General features: G+C 51.7%; 2 long non-coding RNA genes across 3 annotated transcripts; both read left to right on the top strand.

Moving 5' to 3' along the window:
- Positions 1 to 8830: 8830 nt before the first annotated feature.
- LOC148050045 (uncharacterized) lies at positions 8831 to 10520 on the top strand. Its single transcript, XR_015701752.1, has 2 exons — positions 8831 to 9869; positions 10070 to 10520. It is a non-coding gene; the product is annotated as an uncharacterized LOC148050045 (long non-coding RNA).
- A 4068-nt stretch (positions 10521 to 14588) lies between these two features.
- On the top strand, positions 14589 to 18587 carry LOC148050044 (uncharacterized). Of its 2 annotated transcripts, none has more exons than XR_015701770.1 (3): positions 14589 to 14813; positions 17305 to 17404; positions 17938 to 18587. It is a non-coding gene; the product is annotated as an uncharacterized LOC148050044 (long non-coding RNA). The 2 variants fall into 2 exon arrangements; XR_015701771.1 differs by having other exon boundaries at positions 17305 to 17433.
- Positions 18588 to 18796: the final 209 nt, after the last annotated feature.

Below are 18796 nucleotides of genomic sequence, written 5' to 3'. Positions count from 1 at the left end.
GTTTTGATACGCAGAACTAAATTGTTAGTAACATGCGGTGTCAGTAGAGTTCATTTTGGAGCACCTAGGTGCCAGTGGAAACGTCAGGAATGAAACGCGATGGAAACCGATCTTTAAACTTTAGTTTTCCTTGGTTTTTCTTTGCCATCAGAGCGTTGATGGCACGGTGGCCTGTGGCTCGGTGCACGTTCTGTTCCGTGGAGCCTTCGGTCTAGGACTTTGAAGTAACAAAGTTTGTCCTTCCAGAAAAGGGCTAGTCGCTCCTAGGATTGAGGTGTGGGCTTGGAGAGTCTCTTAAGCACGTGCCTAGAATTAAAGCCGAATTTCACTTCCTGTTGCTGCTGTTTGTCTTCACTTTCATTCCTTTCGCCACGGCTCCATCGTGAGCGGGAGCTCTGAATCATCCCTTTTTTTCAGTCTCGCACACGTTTTTTTACCCAAGGAGGTGCTACGTTTAGAAGTTAAGGAGTTTTCTCACAAACGCGTCGGTCGATGCAATTGCGTTGTGATTGTTAAAACCCCCAAAATAACACCGGTCTTACAGATCTGGCCTATTTCTTCTGAACACGGATTCGTCGCGTGCAGATCGGGATACAGATCGTCTGCGCTTCCTGCTCTGTGGAGGACACTGTGCTGAGACAGGGGTGAGCTCCCAAAGGAAAAAAAATACAAGGTCATGGGGTTTTTTTGTTTGTATTTGGGGGCGGGGGGGGGGGTGTATTTAAAAGAAAAAAAAAAAAAGAGTGGAATGTTGACTGGTGGCAGCCTGCAGAGCTCTTTTGCTGCCCGGCCTCTCCTTTTCCTCTCTTGAAGTCCTCTTTCGTGGCTGTAATTGTCGTTTGGAGAAGTTCGGAAGAGCAGTTCAGGGACTTGCCTGGGCCCGTGTGCTAGTAATACCAGGAAGGGAAACGCTTGAACCGGTAGCAAAGAAGTTGGCTCCAAGTAGAGGTTCTGAAGGAAGAACAACGATAACAGGAAGCAAATAGCAAGTTACCAAAAAATGGGCGCGTGTCAAACGCCTCCGAGTTTTATTGCCGAATGTTGTTTGGCAATATGTTCCAAAGGGCTATTTTTTCCTTCGCTCGGCTGTAGCCTTCGCAAGACTTCACAAAACCGGGCAGCTTGGGACTCCTCCCCAGCTTTATGCTACAGGTTTTTTTTCCTCTCTCAGCAGAGTGTCAGCTGCCGCCGTTTCACCGTGGTCGCCCTTTCTTCTGCCGTGAAAGCGCAAGACGGACGGAAAGGCTGCGTAGCGGTCTGCGAGTACAAGGTACGTCCGCGATGCGTGTCCGCGTTTTTCCTAAGGCGCTTGGAGCATGGACTTCAAAGTTAACGTCAAGAATGCGCCAGCTCTCCTTCCTTCTGTAGTTTTTCTAGGAACTATTTTAACGCAGATCCTAAAAGGAAAAGAAGGTCTGCGCTGGAGCGTGTTCTGCCTGTGCAAAGCCGACTTCCCTCCGTTTATTTTGCCTTCCTGAAAGCGCAATCTTCTGTTTCTGTGCGCTTACTAGGAAATGATATCGGGAAAATAGTTGCGTCCTAAAAGAGGAAAGACGCCGTTTGTAAGAGTTCAGGCGTTCAGAAGAAACAGGCTTTGTTTTCGTCATAGAAGCTGTGTGCTTTTTCAGTCAATAAGTTTTGAAAATATCTTAGAGTAGTACTTGAAAAGCTTACTGAGATACTAGCGTCCGTACTAAAAGCGATCCAGGTCCAAGGAGAGACGTGGACAAAAGAGGAGGAATCGGCCTCGAAAATTCGTGTGTGTGATCAAAAACGTTCAAAACTGTAAATACGGGTGTGAGGCATTGCAGTAGAGAAAAATCTCTCGCCTTTATATATATATATATATATATTTATATATAAAAATAATATTCATATGTATATATACAGTATTCATATATATATATATATATATATAAAAAGAAGGATTTCCAAATACAAACCTATATCTGCTGTATTATATAAATGATTCAAAAATAATTTTCTGTCTTTTTCCATTTTTTCCGTCTCCGTTTTAGTTCACCGATGCGGGTTTTTAAATCACTTCCTGATGTCCTGTTTTTTAATTTTCCCAATTATTTCTTGTCTTTCCTTAGTGCCCTTGCTTTTTAAAATTTTGTTTCTGCATCTCTGTTTTAGTGCACTGTCCCTAATGCTGATTGCTTTTTAAGTTTTCTTTCTATGCCTCCTTTTATTCCGTTCACTGTCTTTATTTTGAATGATTTCTTGTCTTTCCTTAGCACTGTCGCTTTTAAAAATTTCTGTCTATGTCTGCATTGTAGTTCAATGTTGCTACTTTGTACTGCTTTCCTCTCTTAATCCTTTGGCTTTTAAAATTTCTACTTGCATCTTGTTTGCTGTCATTAACTTTTAATTATTCTTTCTTGTTTTTCCTTAGTGCCATCACTTTTTAAATCTTCTTTTCCATCTCCATTTTAGTTCACCAATGGGATTTTAAAATTTTTTCCTTATTTCCTTAATCACCATTGCTTTTAAAAGTTTGTCTGTTTTTATACCATTTCCTGTCTTTATTTTGATGTATTTATCTTTAATTATTTTTTTGTCTTTCCTTAGTGCCCTACCTTTTAAAATTTTCTTTCCACAGCTCTCTCTTAGTTTGTTTTCTTTTTCTTTTAGTTTTCTTTCTATGCCTACTTTTATCCTGTTCACTGTCTTTATTTTTTAATGATTTCTTGTCTTTCCTTAGTGCCTTTGCTTTTTAAAATGTCTATTTATGTCTGTGTTGTAGTTAGCTGTCACTATTTTTTAGTGCTTTCCTTTCTTAATCTTAATATTTGGGTTTTCCTTTTTTCCTTTCTTAATCTTGATCATTGGTTTTTAAAATTTTCTACTTTTATCTCCTTTGCTGTCATGAGATGTTAATTATTTTTTTCTTGTTTTTCATTACTGCCATTGCTTTTACAATTTTTTAATTCTACATCTCTCTTTTAGTTCACAGTTTCGATTAATTTTTTCCTTATTTTCCTTATAGTTTGCCATCGCCGTTTTTTCATTTGCTCAATATGGCTTTAATCTCCATTGCTTTTAAATTTTCTGTCTCCTTTTATCCCCTTTGCTGTCTTTATTGGGCTCTAGTTAATTATTTCTTGTCTTTCCTTGGGGCCCTCCCGTTTTAAATTTTCTTGCTCTGCCTTTCGTTTGCTGTCCCTAGTTTTTAGTTCCCTCCCCTTCTTTTCCCTAATGCTCATGGCTTTGCAAATTTTCTTTCTCTGCCCACTTTTCTCCTGTTCACCATCTGTAGTTTTGAATGATTTCTTGTATTTCCTTAGTGCATTTTTTTTTTTTTTTATTTCTGCATTGTAGTTCACTGCTGCTATTTTTTAGTTCTTTCCTTTCTCCGTCCTTTGGCTTTTAAAATGTTCTACTTTTATCCCGTTTGCTGCTGTTAGTTTTTGATTGTCCTTTCTTGTCTTTCCTTAGTGCTATCGCTTTTTAGATTTTCTTTCATCATCTCCATTTTAGTTCAGTGATGCTATTTTTGAATGTTATCCTTATTTCCTTAATCACAGTTTCTTTTAAAGTTTTCTGTCTCCTTTTGTTCCAGTAGCTGTCATTATTTCCCTGTATTTATGTTTTAATTATTTCTTGTCTTTCCATAGTGCCCTCACTTTTTAAATTTTCCTTCTCCATCTCTTTAAGTTCACTGCCACTATTTTTTAATTTTTCCATTTATTTCTCTAATCCCTGTTACTTTTTAAAATTTTCTTTTATGCCGTTCCCAGTCTTTATTATGCTGTTCTTTTAATTACTTCTTGCCTTTCTTTAATTCCTTTGCTTTTTAGATGTTCTATTTTAATCTGTTCTAGCCTGCTGTCTCTATGTTTTAATTTTTCCCTTATCGCCCCCTTTTAAAATGTTCTTTCTATGCTTACTTTTCTTACTTTTGATGCCTTTATTTTTTAATTATTTCTTTTCTTTCTACATCTCGGTTTTAGTTCAGTCCCTATTTTTAAATTTTTCCATTTTATTTCCCTAATCCCCCTTGCTTTTCAGATTTTTCTACTTTTACCTCGTTCACTGTCTTTATGTTGCTGTCTTGTCTTTTAATAATTTCTTGTCTTTTGTTAGTGCCCTTGCTTTTTAGAGTTTCTTTCTGCATTTATTTTAGTTCACTGTCCCTATTTCCTAATTTTTTCCTTTGTTTCCCTAATTCCCCTCTGCTTATTAAATCTTCTTTCTATGCCTACTTTTATTACCTTTGAATTTTTTTAATAATTTCTTGTCTTAGTGCCGTCACTTTAAAAATTTTATTTTTACATCTCTGTTTTAGTTTGCTCTCCTTTATCTCATAATTTTCCCTTTATTTCCCTAATCCCTGTCGCTTTTAAAATTGTCTACGTTTATTCCCTTTGCAGTCTTTATTTTGCTGTCTTTTCTTTTCATAATTTCTTGTCTGTCCTTAGTGCCCTCGCTTTTTCCATGTTCTTTCTCCATCTCTGAGTTTGCTGTCCCTATTTTTCAATTTTTCCCCTTTATTCCCCTAGTTCCCCTCTGCTTATTAAATGTTCTTTCTATGCCCACTTTTATTCCCTTTGCTGTTGTTTAAAAAAGTATTTCTTTTTCTTTCATTCGTGCCGTTGCTTTTTAAATTTTCTTTCCACATCTGTTTTAGTTCGCTGTCCCTATCTTTTAATTTTCTCCCTTTATTTCCCTCATACCCATCACTTTTAAAACGTTCTTTCCCTGTCTACGTTTTTCCCTTCGATGTCTTTATTTTTAATTATTTCCTTAGTGCCTTTGATTTTCAATTTTCTTCCTATGTCCCCGTTTCAGTTCAGTGCCCCTACTTTTAAATTTTTTCCTCTATTTCCCTAAACTCTGTTGCTTCAAAAATTTTCTACCTTTATTCCGTTCACTGTCATTATTTTTTAATTATTTCTCATCTTTCCTTAGCGCGGTCGCTTTTTACAATTTCTGTCTCTCTGCATTTGTTTGGTTCGCTGTTGCTATTTCTTTAATTCTTTCCTGTCTTAGTACCTCGGCTTTAAAATTTTTGTTTCTATGTCTACTTTTATCTCGTTTGCTGCCTCTGTGTTTAATTTTCTTTCTGTTTGTCCTCTACCCAGTTGCTTTTGAAATTTTCTTTCTACATCTACTTTGATCAAGCTCCCTATCCTTACTTTTTAATAGTTTTCGGTCTGTTGTGTACCCCGTTGCTTTTAAAATTTACTTTGTATGCGTCTCTCTCTTTGTCCCCCTTTCTTTATTTGGTAGTTTTTTCTTGTCTTTCCTAAGAGACGTGGCTTTTATTTTTCCGATGTCTAATTTTATCCCATCCAATGCGCTTATTTGTTAATGCTTTCCTGTCTGTCCTCCAGCCTGTGCTTCACTTCATCTCTTTTCTTCGTATGTCTCTCTTTAGATTGCCATCTCTATTTTTTTCATTTTCCCCTCTCTTTATCCCTCGGCTTTTAAAATTTTGTTTCCATATGTAATCTGGTTTGCTGTCCCTGTTTTTAGTTCTTTGCTGACTGTGCTGTACCTCTTGGCATTTTCAAGTTTCCTTCTAGGTCTACTTTTATCAAGGTCCCTATCCCTGTTTTTTAATTCTTTCCTGTCCCATCCTTTTTGAATTTTTCTCTCTCTCATCTTTTACGCAGTTTGCTCTCCCTGTTTTTAATTTTTTCTGGTTTTCCTTACCCTGTCGCTTTTAAAATTTTCTTTTTATGTCTCCATTTATCTAGTTCCCTTTCCCTTATTCTTAATGCTTTCCTGTCACGTACCATGTTGCTTTTAACGTCTTATTTCTATCTCTCCATTTTATCTAGTTCCCTGTCCCATTTTTCTTTCCTGTGTTTCCTGTAGTCCATTGTTTTTTATTTTCCCTTTCAAATCTCCCTCTACATAGCTCCCTTTAACAATTTTTTACATGTCCTGCCTCTCTGTCCTGTTCCCTTTCTATTTCTCGCTCTGTCTTACATTCTCTAATTTTTAATTCTTGCCTATGTTTGTTGCTTTTTAATTTCTATTTCTATGACTGCCTCTATCCAACTTCCTGTCACTTTTTTTAATTCTTTTTGCTTTTTCCCCCTTTTGTACTTCCCTCTATCCGCCCCGCCCCGCCGCTGCCTGCGTGGCTCTTTATTCTCTCTGTGCCTCTCTGCTGTTCCTGTTGTCCCGCTCGGTCCCTTCTGTCTCTCTCCCCTGCCCCCTGTTGCTCCCTGTTCCTGTGGGATCTCCCCATCCTCCTCCTCGCTGCACTCCATTTCTCTCTCTCTCAACACCCTTGTGCGGTTCCCCGTCCCTCTCTTGTTCCCAGTATCCCGTTTTCTGGCTCCCTGTCCTACTGCTCTTCTCTACCTCCCTCCATCCTTCCTTCTGCTTTCCTCGTCCCTCTTTTCCCTCTGTCCCGCTGCCTTTGGGCACCAAGCCTCGTAACCAGCTCGTTGCTGGGATTTCTGATGGGCGTGAAGGAACAAACATTTGCTGCCTCCTTTGTGACCCCAGATGTGTTTCCAGCCCCTGGCCTCTGGGTGAGCGGCTGCGGTTGGGTCCAGGGGACGCAGTGATGTGCTGTGGGGCTGGGGTGATGGCCTCAGTTCCTGATGGGTTCCAGCTAGGGCAGCCCAGGTGGGACCCATGAAGCGAAGACGGGGCTGGGCCAAGTAGCTGGCACAGTGCTGCGGTTTGGATTGAGGATGAGAACAATGTTGGTAACGCACTGACGTTTTGTTTGTCGCTAAGTAGCGCTTAGACCGCTCAAGGACCTTTCAGCTTCCCGTGCTCTGCCCGGTGCGCCAGAAGCTGGGAGGCGCCACAGCCAGCTCAGCTGACCCGCGCCGGCCGAAGCGCTGTTCCCTCCCGTGTGACGTCACGCTCGGTAGGGAAACGGGGGGTCGTTGGCCAGGAGTCAGCGATCGCTGCTCGGGGACGTGCTTGGCATCGGTCGGCGAGTGGTGAGCACCTGTAGAGTGAATCGCTTGCTTTGTATACTGTTATTGGTTTATTATTATTACTACTAGTACTATTACTACTATTCTGTTGTCTTTTCCTTCAATTGTTAAACTGTTCTTCCTTTAACCCACGAGTGTTCTGACTTCCACCCTTCCAATTTTCTCCCCCGTAGCGGCTGTGTGGTGCTTAGCTGCTGGCTGGGGTTAAACCACGACAAAAGCTTCTGTCTACTTGTATTCCGTTTGCCGTTTCCCTTTTTTAATTCTTCCTTGTCTCTATTAGTACCTTTGCTTTTTCAATTGTCTTCCTACGTCTCTCTTTTAGTTCACTGTCCCCGGTTTTCATTTTTTTCTCTTTGTTGCCCTAATTCCCGTCATTATTGACTTTTTTTTGCTTTTATCCCGTTCCCTGTCTTTAGTTTTCAAGGAGTTGTTCTCTTTCCTTAGGGTCCTCCCTTTTAACAGCCTCGGAGGGGGCGTAGCTTCCCGCTGAGGAGCGGCTGGAGGAGGCGAGGTGGTTGTCAGCCGGGTCGTCATTTAATAGTAAAGTATGAAATGGCATGTTGGTTAATCGTTTCCCGTTTGGTTTTGTGGGAGCTGTGCTGGCTGCCTTGAGAATCAGCCGAGAAGTTGAGGTGAGCTGGGTGGTAGAGGGGAGGCACACGGGGCTGGCTATTTCACCCGAGCGCCACGGGAACTTTGTGTCTCCTGGCATCCTAGGTGCACCGAGCGACAGCCGCAGCATCTTTCTTGAGAACAGGCGTGGAGCAGGGGAGCAGAGCGGTGCGGTGCTTTTGAGGAGGAGGGTGTCGCGGAAGCGGTTGGCAGTAACCAGACCGATGCTGAATACCAGCACTGTGTTTTAGTTTGTTAGTGTGCTGTGGGTTTTTGGGTTGGGAGGTTTTGGGGTTTTTTGTTTTTTGTTTTTTGGTTTTTTTTGAGATGATGAAGAAGAACTGAGTGAGTGCAGGAATGTTCTAGTTCGGTGTGTGGTGGTTTTCTTTTTTTCTTTTTTGAGGGTGGATTCAGATCCCTGGCCCTCTGAAAGCTCAGTTGCGGGGTGAGGGCTGAGGAGGTATCAAGGATAGGAATTGCAGGGAGGGGTTATAAAGTTGGTGTCGGGGAGAGGCCTGTCCAGGAGCAGTCTCCTTTGGGAAGGGAAAAGGACCGGGTTACTGTTCTTAGCACGCTGCTGACGTTGGCTGGGCAGGGCGGTTCCATCCTGTGTCTGTGCGTTCTGCTTTTGCGTAGTCTGTCTTCTGTGTCTCGTACCCTGGCTTTCTCGGGTCTTGATGTTTCCGTAGCTCTTGGTGATCATGGGGCCCCTCGGTAAGCCTCCCGAGGGTCTCGAACGCGTCGCCTCATCGGCATGGCGTTTCTTGAGCCCTGCTTATCTTGCCGTCGTAGCTTAAAGCACGGACGTGTCCGGGAAGCGTCGCGTTACAGATGTTTCTGAGGGATCGTCTGTTGTGTGCTTTTTCAGTCAGTAAGTTTTGAAAATATCTTAGAGTAGTACTTGAAAAGCTTACTGAGATACTAGCGTCCGTACTAAAAGCGATCCAGGTCCAAGGAGAGACGTGGACAAAAGAGGAGGAATCGGCGTCGCTTTCCCGAGAAGCATTGCCAGCCTTGTAAGTAGCGACAGCGAGTCCTGACGTGGTTTTGGTGAGTTACTGCTTCGGCAGCGTCCTTTTTCCTTAACCTACAGCGTGTGGTTTCTTACTTCAGTTGGAAAGAGATTTTCCAGAATGGAAGTCTTTCTCATTCAAAGAAGTTGTGTTTTATGAACTCCCCATCAGAGTGGGGATCTTCAGAGATGATGCGCTTGGCAGTAGAAGTCAGCAGCAGCGAGACTTTCCGCTCTCTTAAAAAAAAAGAAAAAAAAAAAAAAAAGAAAGAAAGAAAAGTCCGTTTGCTTCCAAAGACCCGAGCACAGCACGTCTTCCGGAAGTTGATGGCATCGCTGGTTCTCAGGTGCAACAGCCGAGATGTCATCAACACGCGTTCCTCTGCGTGCTTCGGTGCAGCCAAAAGCGTTAGCAAATCTGCCGGTCCTTTCTGGTAGCCTTAGGCATTGCAGCCCCGGGGACTGGATTCCGCCCGCAAAGTAAAACCGTATGGGGGATCTCTTCTCTCACTGATTTTTCTACCCTAGATGTAACTTTAGGAAAAAAAAAAAAAGTTAAAATTGTCTATACAAACTGCCTTGCATTGTTTCAACTGCAACTGCCAACTAGCTGTGGCGTTGTTTCAACTTTAACTGCCAACTAGCTGTGGCGTACAATTGCTTAGGTGTATTTGAGCCGTTAGGTATTTGTTCTAAACGTTGACCAGGAGAGGCAACTGAACGTTACGGGTTTCCCCCCCCCCCCGCTCGTTTGACGGAGTGCTCTGAAGTACTTTTCTTTCTGTCTGGCTTTCAAGGGTGCGTTTCCCTGGCAGTTCAGTAGCATCTCTCTCGGGCAGCGCGGCTGGCCAGATGTCGCTCCTAATGACGTAAGGCGCAAAAAACCCCTGGTCAAATGATAACTGCGTATCTTGGAGACAGATAATCTGCTGGTATCGATTCACAGCTGTGCAAGTTAAATTAATGCAAAAGGAAAATCCAGCCCTTCTCCAGTAGAAGTATTTTTATTGGATGTCTGTAAGCACACGCACAGCTTTTTTAGTAGGAAGCGAATTGCTGCGATTTGTCCTCTGGTTTTCCTTTTACCCTCGAAAGCGTTACGCTTCGCTTCCAGCTTTATCGACCGAGCCAGCAAGATGCGCAGGAGCGCGAGGGCCGTAGCTGTTGCGGCGGATCTGTAAGCGTAGATTCTGATTGCGGTACGCCCTTGTCCTGCAGCCTCGCAGGGTTGTCTCCCTGCAGCCGTGCCGTAAGGAAGGGGTGAGACGTTTTCCAACGCCGGCAAGAGCGCGTACTTTTACGCGAAGAACGTGTTTGGAATCGTACCGGTTAGTCTTCATGCTGATTGGAAGCGTTCAGGTCGCTCTAGCTTTTAAAGGACGTCTTGTGTTTTGAGCTGACCTGCTTACCTCGAATCCTCCTTGAGCTCAACTGCTCTCCCCTCCCTTGCTCTGACTGAATTCCTCTACTCGCCGCTGTGCTATTTTTTTCACATGCGGAAATATCGCTTGGGATTTCTGTTTTTCAGGTGTCTCGTTGCAAGCGTCTCGTGATGCTCGCTAGGTCCCCCCCGGCCCAGGTTGGCCTGCCGGTCGTGAAGCGTCCCGAGGGTAAGGGGCCGGCCCCGTGCCTGGAGGCTCCTGGCTCTGTCTCCGGCGGGTGCCCCGCGGGTGCGTCAGCGAGGGCTGTCTGGTGGGGAGAGTCCCGGGCCAAGAGGGAGCGGGGAGGTTCGCTGCCCCGGGGAGCCCGTCCCAGCGCGGGAACGGAGGGGGAGCACGGCAGAGCAGAGCCTGAGCGAGAGGTGCGTCACCGTCCCCTGGCAGGCTCCCCCCGCGGCGTGGGGCAGCCGCCGGCTTGCGGGACAGGGGCTGGGGGGGGCTGCCCGCATTTTATTTCTCTGGCGGAGCTCCCCTTTTCGGGGGGGCGCCTACATATGTAAACGGCATTATTAAAGTAGCGAGCTGCCGGTCGGGGCTGTTTTCCTTGTTTTGGGCCTTTTTTGGGGGGGGTGATGAAAAAGTGTTGGAGGGGCCTGGGGGGTGATGATGTCATTTGGGGCACCCCAACGTCCCTGGGGGCGGGGGGTGTGATGATGAAACAGAGGAGCAGGTGAGTGGGGGATGAAGGTGTCACGGGGAGGTTCCCCCCCAGAGGAGGGGGGGTCACAGCCCCAAAATGCCTGAAAACTCGTGTGTGTGTGTGTGTGTGTGTGTGTGTGTGTGTGTGTGTGATTAAAAATGTTAAAAACTGGAAATACGGGTGCGAGGCATTGCAGTAGAGGAAAATCTCTCGCCTTTATATATATATATATTGAAAAATAATATTCATTTCTATAGAGAGAGAGAGAGAAAAGGATTTCAAAATACAAACCTGTACCTGCTACGTTCTAGAAATTATTAAAAAATCTAAATGGAGATAGATAGGGTTTTAAAATAAAAAAGAACTTGTCTATATGTGAAGAAATAAAGGAGTTTAAAATGCAAAAAGAGATGATGTAGATGAAGGAATTTAAAACAGAAGAAAGTCTGGATAGGTAGAGGTATCTACGCTTACCGTGTGTCACCGAGTAAGCCAAAGTAGGTCGTCTGTGTAATGGAAGTAAAGGTTCTATGGAAGTGTAAACAGATAACTAAGTCTAAATAGACAGAATTGTAAGTAGATACCGAAGTCTAAGATACCAAAGTGTCAAAATATCCAAGTCCAAGAGCAAAATATCCAAGAGCAACACGGTTTGGGGCTCCCAGGAAAGCCGAATCCGCCTGGATTTGTGCAGCTGGAAAGCAAGCGCGCGCGCACACACCCACACCCCCCCCCTACATTTTAACGCAGAAAACCAAAAATGACCCATTGTTATGATGTGGAAAAGCGCCGGAAAACCCCAGAACTGAATAGTTTTGAAAAGCAGAAACCCCCAAGTTTTGTATGATGTAAAAGAAAAAACAAAAAAGAACAACAACAAAAAACCAAGCCAACAAACCAAAAAACCCAAACGCAAAACCCGCACCAATTTGGGCCAAATTTGGGGTGAACCGCTGGCAGTTTGAGGGGCATTGCTGGGGATTATCTGGCGTGGATTCCTTCTCCGGAGCGGACTATCCGTTGCGGCTTATCCCAGGTGAGTTATCTGCTGTGGATTATGCCGGGCGGACCCCCTGGTGTAGGTCATCCCCACCCGTGTCCCCCCGTGCACCTTTCTACCCACACACAGCCGCTGTCCGTCCGTGTCCGTCTCCGCCCCCCCGTCCTCCTCTGCCTGTCTCTGCGCCCTCCCAAGTGCTCTCCACCCAAACGTCCCCCCACACAAGGTTTTTCCCCCCGTGCGGGTTTTTTTTTGCCCCGTGACGTACCCCCCGCGTCCCCTGCCCTCCAGTCTCGTGCCCCCGCTCCCCTGCTCCCCCCTCCCATAGCTCCTTTGCTTCTGGACCCCCAGCTCCGCACGGGACACGGGCAGCCTGGGGAGCTTTGCCCCGAGCCATTCCTTTCCCCTCTGGGCAGCAGCGGTTCTGCCGCTGCTACAGGCAGGCGCTTTCTGGACGGGCGAGGGGCTGGGACGACCGGAGGCTGCTGCACGCTCCAGTCCGACTGAGACGCTGTTCCCGGGGGACCTGGCGCAGGGAAAGGCGAGGGACTCTCCGCGCTGCCGGTGACTCTTCAGAAGGGAACCGCGCTCTGGTTTTAGCGGCAGAAGGTGTCGGTCAGGCAGCCGCGTAGCACCGTGCTGAGCGATGTGGCAGGCGCCTGGCTTGGTGGAGTCCAGGCGTGTTTCTCGCCTCGCAGTCTCGATGCCCAACCAAGCAGGGGGTTCAGGTTCCCAAAGCCTTTGGGCGTGGGAGCAAGATGACAGCTAGGTGTCTAGCAGCACAGGATTTCAGCCGTGTTGCTTGCTGCAAATGGCTTGCAGGCCAGGAGATGTGGAGAGGGGTCTGAAATGAAGAAAGGGAGCGTGGAAGCGATTGTTTTAAGGCGGCAAATGAAGCAGCCGAAGGAGGCGAGCGGCCCCTCCAGCCTCCCGAGTCTCGCGCGCTGCAGGCGGCCAAGCGCGGGCGCCGCGCGTGCTGGCGGGAGCGGCAGGGAGCGCGGAGCTGCGCTGCCGTCCAGAGCAGCGAGGGAACTGGCAGGGCTCTACGGCCGTCTGGTGCGGCCAGCTGAGGGGCCGCCGTGCCCCTTTGCTTTCCCTGTTTCACGTCTCGTTCCTTTGCACGCCGCAGGGCAGGGCGGTAAGTAACATGGCGCAGCGTCTTGTTTAAGCGGCAAGCCCTGCGCGGGAAGCCCGGTGCGTGTGCAGGATGAGCAGAGGGCGGGCACCGCAGCAGAGCCCGAGGGGCGCCAGCGTATCGCTCGCTCGCAGATCGCGCGCTTGCCCGTGGTCTGCTCGCATGCAGCGCTTCCTGATAATCGTAGCTGCCCCTCTGACGCAAAGCAGCTTTCAGTGCCTTGAGGATGCCATCGGTGTCGCTTTTATTTTCTTTTTTTTTCTTTTTTTTTTTTTTTACTAAAATCTCTCCAGGGTCTGTTGACTCGCTGGTGTCACTCTCCCACCCCTGATGCCACATGCAGATGAATCCAGCACTCCCGGGGGCTTTTTCTGGGGGCAAAAAAGCCGAGGCAAGGCAAAGGTATTGACCAGGTTCCCTGTGCTGCGTCCCCCGGCTGGGTGCTGGGGTGGGGGGCGCGGAGAGAAAGGGCCAGCAGCCGCTGCAAGCTGTCAAGTGCAGAGGACTGAAATGCTCGAGCCGCTTGGGTGCTTTTTGGTGGCGAGGCGATGGCTGTGGCTGCGTGGGCTGTGAGCGGGAGCAGGGGCAGAGAAGGGCGAGGCTTGTGACACCCCCCGCCCCCCGTAAGGCGGCGGCGGCGGCGGCGGCGGCGGCGGCTGCGGGCGGCCCAAGGGGGGCCGGGGGCTGAGCCCTTTCTCCCCGCGGGGCGCGGTCGGAGCGCCGGGCTTGGTGTGGTGCTGCCGCCTGGCGGCCAAAAGCGGGTACTGCAGGGCGGGAGCCGCGCAGGGGCGGTGGCGTCCCCGTGGTCGCCGGTGCCGGTGGCCGGTAACGGGCATGCGACAGCGCGGTGGCCGCGGGGTGCTGCCGCCGCAGCCGTTGCTGCCTCCCGGTAAGGAAGCGCCGCTCTCGCCGCACGGGAGGCGCTTGCCGCTGCTAGCACTGCCGCGTCCGCCTCCGCTGCAGCCCCGCCCCGCGGCGTCCGCCTCCGCTGCAGCCCCGCCCCGCCGAATGCCCCGGTCCTGGTGTGGAGCGGCCCCGCCCCTAGCGCCGGGCCCCGCCCCTGGATGCCCCCGGGCAGGGGAAGGGCACCACCCCTAGCGACAGGCCCCGCCCCTGGAGACCACGCCTGCGCACTGTGTTGGGGTGGAGCTTAGCCGCGGGGGGGCGGAGCCTAGCGGTGGTAAGGCGGAGCTTTGCCGTGCGAGGGCGGAGCTTCACTGGCGCATGCGTGCTGTCTCGGGGGTGGAGCCTTGCCGAGGGGGGGCGGCGCTTTGCTCTGAAGGGCGGGGCTTTGCCGCGGGTGGGCGGAGCTTGCCGTGTGAGGGCGGAGCTTAACCGGCGCATGCGCGCTGTCTTGGGGCGGAGTTTTGCCGTGGGGGCGGAGCTTTGATGTGAAAGGCGGAGCTTTGCCGCGCATGCGCGCTGCCTCGGGGGCGGAGCTTTGCCGCGGGGGGGGCGGAGCCTTGCCAGGTGAGGGCGGAGCTTTGCCGGGTGAGGGCGGAGCTTGACCAGCGCATGCGCGATGCGTCGGGGGCGGAGCCTTGCCGCGGGGGGCGGAGCTTTGCCGGGTGAGGGCGGAGCTTGACCAGGGCATGTGCGATGCGTCGGGGGCGGAGCCTTGCCGCGGGGGGGCGGAGCTTTGCCGTGGGAGGGCGGAGGTTTGCTGTGAAGGGCGGAGCTTTGTCTGCGCATGCGCGCTGTCTCAGGGGCGGAGCTTTGCTGCGGGGGGCGGAGCTTTGCCGTGGGAGGGCGGAGGTTTGCTGTGAAGGGCGGAGCTTTCTCTGCGCATGCGCGCTGTCTCAGGGGCGGAGCTTTGCTGCGGGGGGCGGAGCTTTGCCATGGGAGGGTGGAGCTTTGCCGAGGGGGCGGAGCTTCACCGGCGCATGCGTGCTGTGTGCAGGGCAGAGCTTGGCTGCAGAGGGCGGGGTTTTCCGCTGGGAGGGCGGAGCTTCGCCAGCGCCTGCGAGGTGCATCGGGGGCGGGCATCGCGCCGTGGGTGGAGCTTCCCCCCGCGGAGGGGCCAGCGGGAGCCCGGCTGCGGCTGCAGGCAGGGAGGAGGTGAGCGGGGAAAGTCCCGAGAAGGGCGGCGGTGCCTGGGGGGGGAGCGGCCGGGCCGGCGGGAGGCACGGAGCGGGGAGGGTGCGGTGCCGTGTGGGAGCCGGGCGGGTGGGGCTTCCCGGGGCCGGGCGGCGGGGGGGCGCCGCGCCGCTCCGGGGCCGGGCGGCGGGGGGCGCCGCGCCGAGCTGAGCCGCGCTGGTTCGATGCTGGGCGGGCGCCGCGCCGGTGCGGGCCGGGCGGCGGGGCAGCGCCGCGCCGGTCCGGGGCCGGGCGGCGGGGCAGCGCCGGGCCGAGGCGGGGCCGGGCGGCGGGAGAGCGTCGCGCCGAGCCGAGCCGCGCCGGTCCGGGGCCGGGCGGGCGCCGCGCCGAGCCGCGCCGCTCTGGGGCCGGGCGCCGGGGGCCGCCGCGCCGATCTGAGCCGCACTGATTCGATGCTGGGCAGGCGCCGCGCCGGCCCCGGACCGGCGCGGCGGAGAGGCGCCGCACCGAGCCCCGCCGGGGCCGGGCGGCGGGGAGCGCCGCGCCGAGCCGCGTCGGTCCGGGGCCGGGCGGGGGGGGGAGCCGCGCCGGTCCGGGGCCGGGCGGCGGGGGAGCGCCGAGCCGCGCCGGGGCCGGGCGGCGGGGAGCGCCGAGCCGCGCCGGGGCCGGGCGGCGGGGGGCCGAGCCGCGCCGCTCCGGGGCCGGGCGGCGGGGGGGCGCCGCGCCGAGCCGCGCCGCTCCGGGGCCGGGCGGCGGGGGGGGGGCGCCGCGCCGAGCCGCGCCGCTCCGGGGCGGGGGGGTGCTGCGCCGAGCCGCGCCGCTCCGGGGCCGGGCGGGCGCCGCGCCGCGCCGCGCCGGTCCGGGGCCGGGCGGCGGGGGGGCGCCGCGCCGCGTCGGCGCCGGGCGGGGGCGGGCAGCCGGAGGTGTTGGCGGGGGCTGCCCGGAGCCGCGCTGGGGGCTCGGCGGGGCTTCCACGTGCGGCGGCGGCGGGGGGAACGGTGTCCCCGCAGGGTCCCAAAGCACGGAGGGTTGCGTCTCGCGGCATCCGGGGCTTTTGGTCGGTCACGTTGGTTCCCCGGGGCATGCCGGGAGGTGTAGTTTCTAGGGCCGTGGCTGCCGGGCAAACCGCTTCCTTTTTTGCCTCTTCCTTTCCCTTGCCTGCGGGGGAGCGGCGGGCCGGCGGGAGGCACGGAGCGGGGAGGGTTCGGTGCCGTGTGGGAGCCGGGCGGGCGGGGCTTCCCGGAGCCGGGCGAGGCGGGGGCGCGTCGGGGCGGGGCCGGTGGCGAGGTGAGCCCGGAGTGGGGCGGGCGCCGCGCCGGTGCGGGGCGGGGGCGCCCCGCGCCGAGCCGCGCCGCTCCGCTCCGGGGCCGGGCGGCGGGGGGAGCCGCGCTGGGGGCTCGGCGGGGCTTCCACGTGCGGCGGTGGCGCGGTGAACGGTGTCCCCGCAGGATCCCAAAGCACGGAGGGCTGCGTCCCCTGGCATCCGGGGCTTTTGGTCGGCCACGTTGGTTCCCCGGGGCATGCCGGGAGGTGTAGTTTCTAGGGCCGTGGCTGCCGGACAAACCGCTTCCTTTTTTGCCTCCTCCTTTCCCAGCGTCACCTTCTGCGTCCCGGGAAGAAAATCCCGCGTGGGTGATTCCGCTCGGCGCTCAGGTAATCGCGTGTCTGGGGCTGCGGGAGCGGGGAGAAACCCTTGCCGGGTCAAGGACGCTCCAGGGGCGCCACATCAAAGCCAGAGGAAAGGCAAAGCCGCTGCCCGTGCAGAAAAGCCGATGACAAATTGCAGCTGAGAGAGCGCGCCGCGTTCCTGCAGTGCTCCCTTGGCAGTTTCGGCTGTTTGCCTTCCGGGCAAAAGAACAGACTTTCCTCTAGGAGAAATGAAGAGCTGCCTGTTCCCTTCTTTAGGGTCCGGTGTTTCTCTTCTGGTCGGTCGTGCTACTTTGATGGGCGAGCTGGAAATAGCCTGTTGTTTTGATACGCAGAACTAAATTGTTAGTAACATGCGGTGTCAGTAGAGTTCATTTTGGAGCACCTAGGTGCCAGTGGAAACGTCAGGAATGAAACGCGATGGAAACCGATCTTTAAACTTTAGTTTTCCTTGGTTTTTCTTTGCCATCAGAGCGTCGATGGCACGGTGGCCTGTGGCTCGGTGCACGTTCTGTTCCGTGGAGCCTTCGGTCTAGGACTTTGAAGTAACAAAGTTTGTCCTTCCAGAAAAGGGCTAGTCGCTCCTAGGATTGAGGTGTGGGCTTGGAGAGTCTCTTAAGCACGTGCCTAGAATTAAAGCCGAATTTCACTTCGTGTTGCTGCTGTTTGTCTTCACTTTCATTCCTTTCGCCACGGCTCCATCGTGAGCGGGAGCTCTGAATCATCCCTTTTTTTCAGTCTCGCACACGTTTTTTTACCCAAGGAGGTGCTACGTTTAGAAGTTAAGGAGTTTTCTCACAAACGCGTCGGTCGATGCAATTGCGTTGTGATTGTTAAAACCCCCAAAATAACACCGGTCTTACAGATCTGGCCTATTTCTTCTGAACACGGATTCGTCGCGTGCAGATCGGGATACAGATCGTCTGCGCTTCCTGCTCTGTGGAGGACACTGTGCTGAGACAGGGGTGAGCTCCCAAAGGAAAAAAAATACAAGGTCATGGGGTTTTTTTGTTTGTATTTGGGGGCGGGGGGGGGGGGTGTATTTAAAAGAAAAAAAAAAAAAAAGAGTGGAATGTTGACTGGTGGCAGCCTGCAGAGCTTTTTTGCTGCCCGGCCTCTCCTTTTCCTCTCTTGAAGTCCTCTTTCGTGGCTGTAATTGTCGTTTGGAGAAGTTCGGAAGAGCAGTTCAGGGACTTGCCTGGGCCCGTGTGCTAGTAATACCAGGAAGGGAAACGCTTGAACCGGTAGCAAAGAAGTTGGCTCCAAGTAGAGGTTCTGAAGGAAGAACAACGATAACAGGAAGCAAATAGCAAGTTACCAAAAAATGGGCGCGTGTCAAACGCCTCCGAGTTTTATTGCCGAATGTTGTTTGGCAATATGTTCCAAAGGGCTATTTTTTCCTTCGCTCGGCTGTAGCCTTCGCAAGACTTCACAAAACCGGGCAGCTTGGGACTCCTCCCCAGCTTTATGCTACAGGTTTTTTTTCCTCTCTCAGCAGAGTGTCAGCTGCCGCCGTTTCACCGTGGTCGCCCTTTCTTCTGCCGTGAAAGCGCAAGACGGACGGAAAGGCTGCGTAGCGGTCTGCGAGTACAAGGTACGTCCGCGATGCGTGTCCGCGTTTTTCCTAAGGCGCTTGGAGCATGGACTTCAAAGTTAACGTCAAGAATGCGCCAGCTCTCCTTCCTTCTGTAGTTTTTCTAGGAACTATTTTAACGCAGATCCTAAAAGGAAAAGAAGGTCTGCGCTGGAGCGTGTTCTGCCTGTGCAAAGCCGACTTCCCTCCGTTTATTTTGCCTTCCTGAAAGCGCAATCTTCTGTTTCTGTGCGCTTACTAGGAAATGATATCGGGAAAATAGTTGCGTCCTAAAAGAGGAAAGACGCCGTTTGTAAGAGTTCAGGCGTTCAGAAGAAACAGGCTTTGTTTTCGTCATAGAAGCTGTGTGCTTTTTCAGTCAATAAGTTTTGAAAATATCTTAGAGTAGTACTTGAAAAGCTTACTGAGATACTAGCGTCCGTACTAAAAGCGATCCAGGTCCAAGGAGAGACGTGGACAAAAGAGGAGGAATCGGCCTCGAAAATTCGTGTGTGTGATCAAAAACGTTCAAAACTGTAAATACGGGTGTGAGGCATTGCAGTAGAGAAAAATCTCTCGCCTTTATATATATATATATATATATTTATATATAAAAATAATATTCATATGTATATATACAGTATTCATATATATATATATATATATATATATAAAAAGAAGGATTTCCAAATACAAACCTATATCTGCTGTATTATATAAATGATTCAAAAATAATTTTCTGTCTTTTTCCATTTTTTCCGTCTCCGTTTTAGTTCACCGATGC

This window comes from Nipponia nippon, unplaced genomic scaffold (genome assembly GCF_047370975.1).
Source record: "Nipponia nippon isolate SJK-2023a ecotype South Korea unplaced genomic scaffold, ASM4737097v1 scaffold_90, whole genome shotgun sequence".
In the NCBI taxonomy this organism is placed as follows: Eukaryota; Metazoa; Chordata; class Aves; order Pelecaniformes; family Threskiornithidae; genus Nipponia; species Nipponia nippon.
Note: the sequence above shows the minus strand (reverse complement) of the source record. Positions and strands in the feature narration are given on the sequence as shown.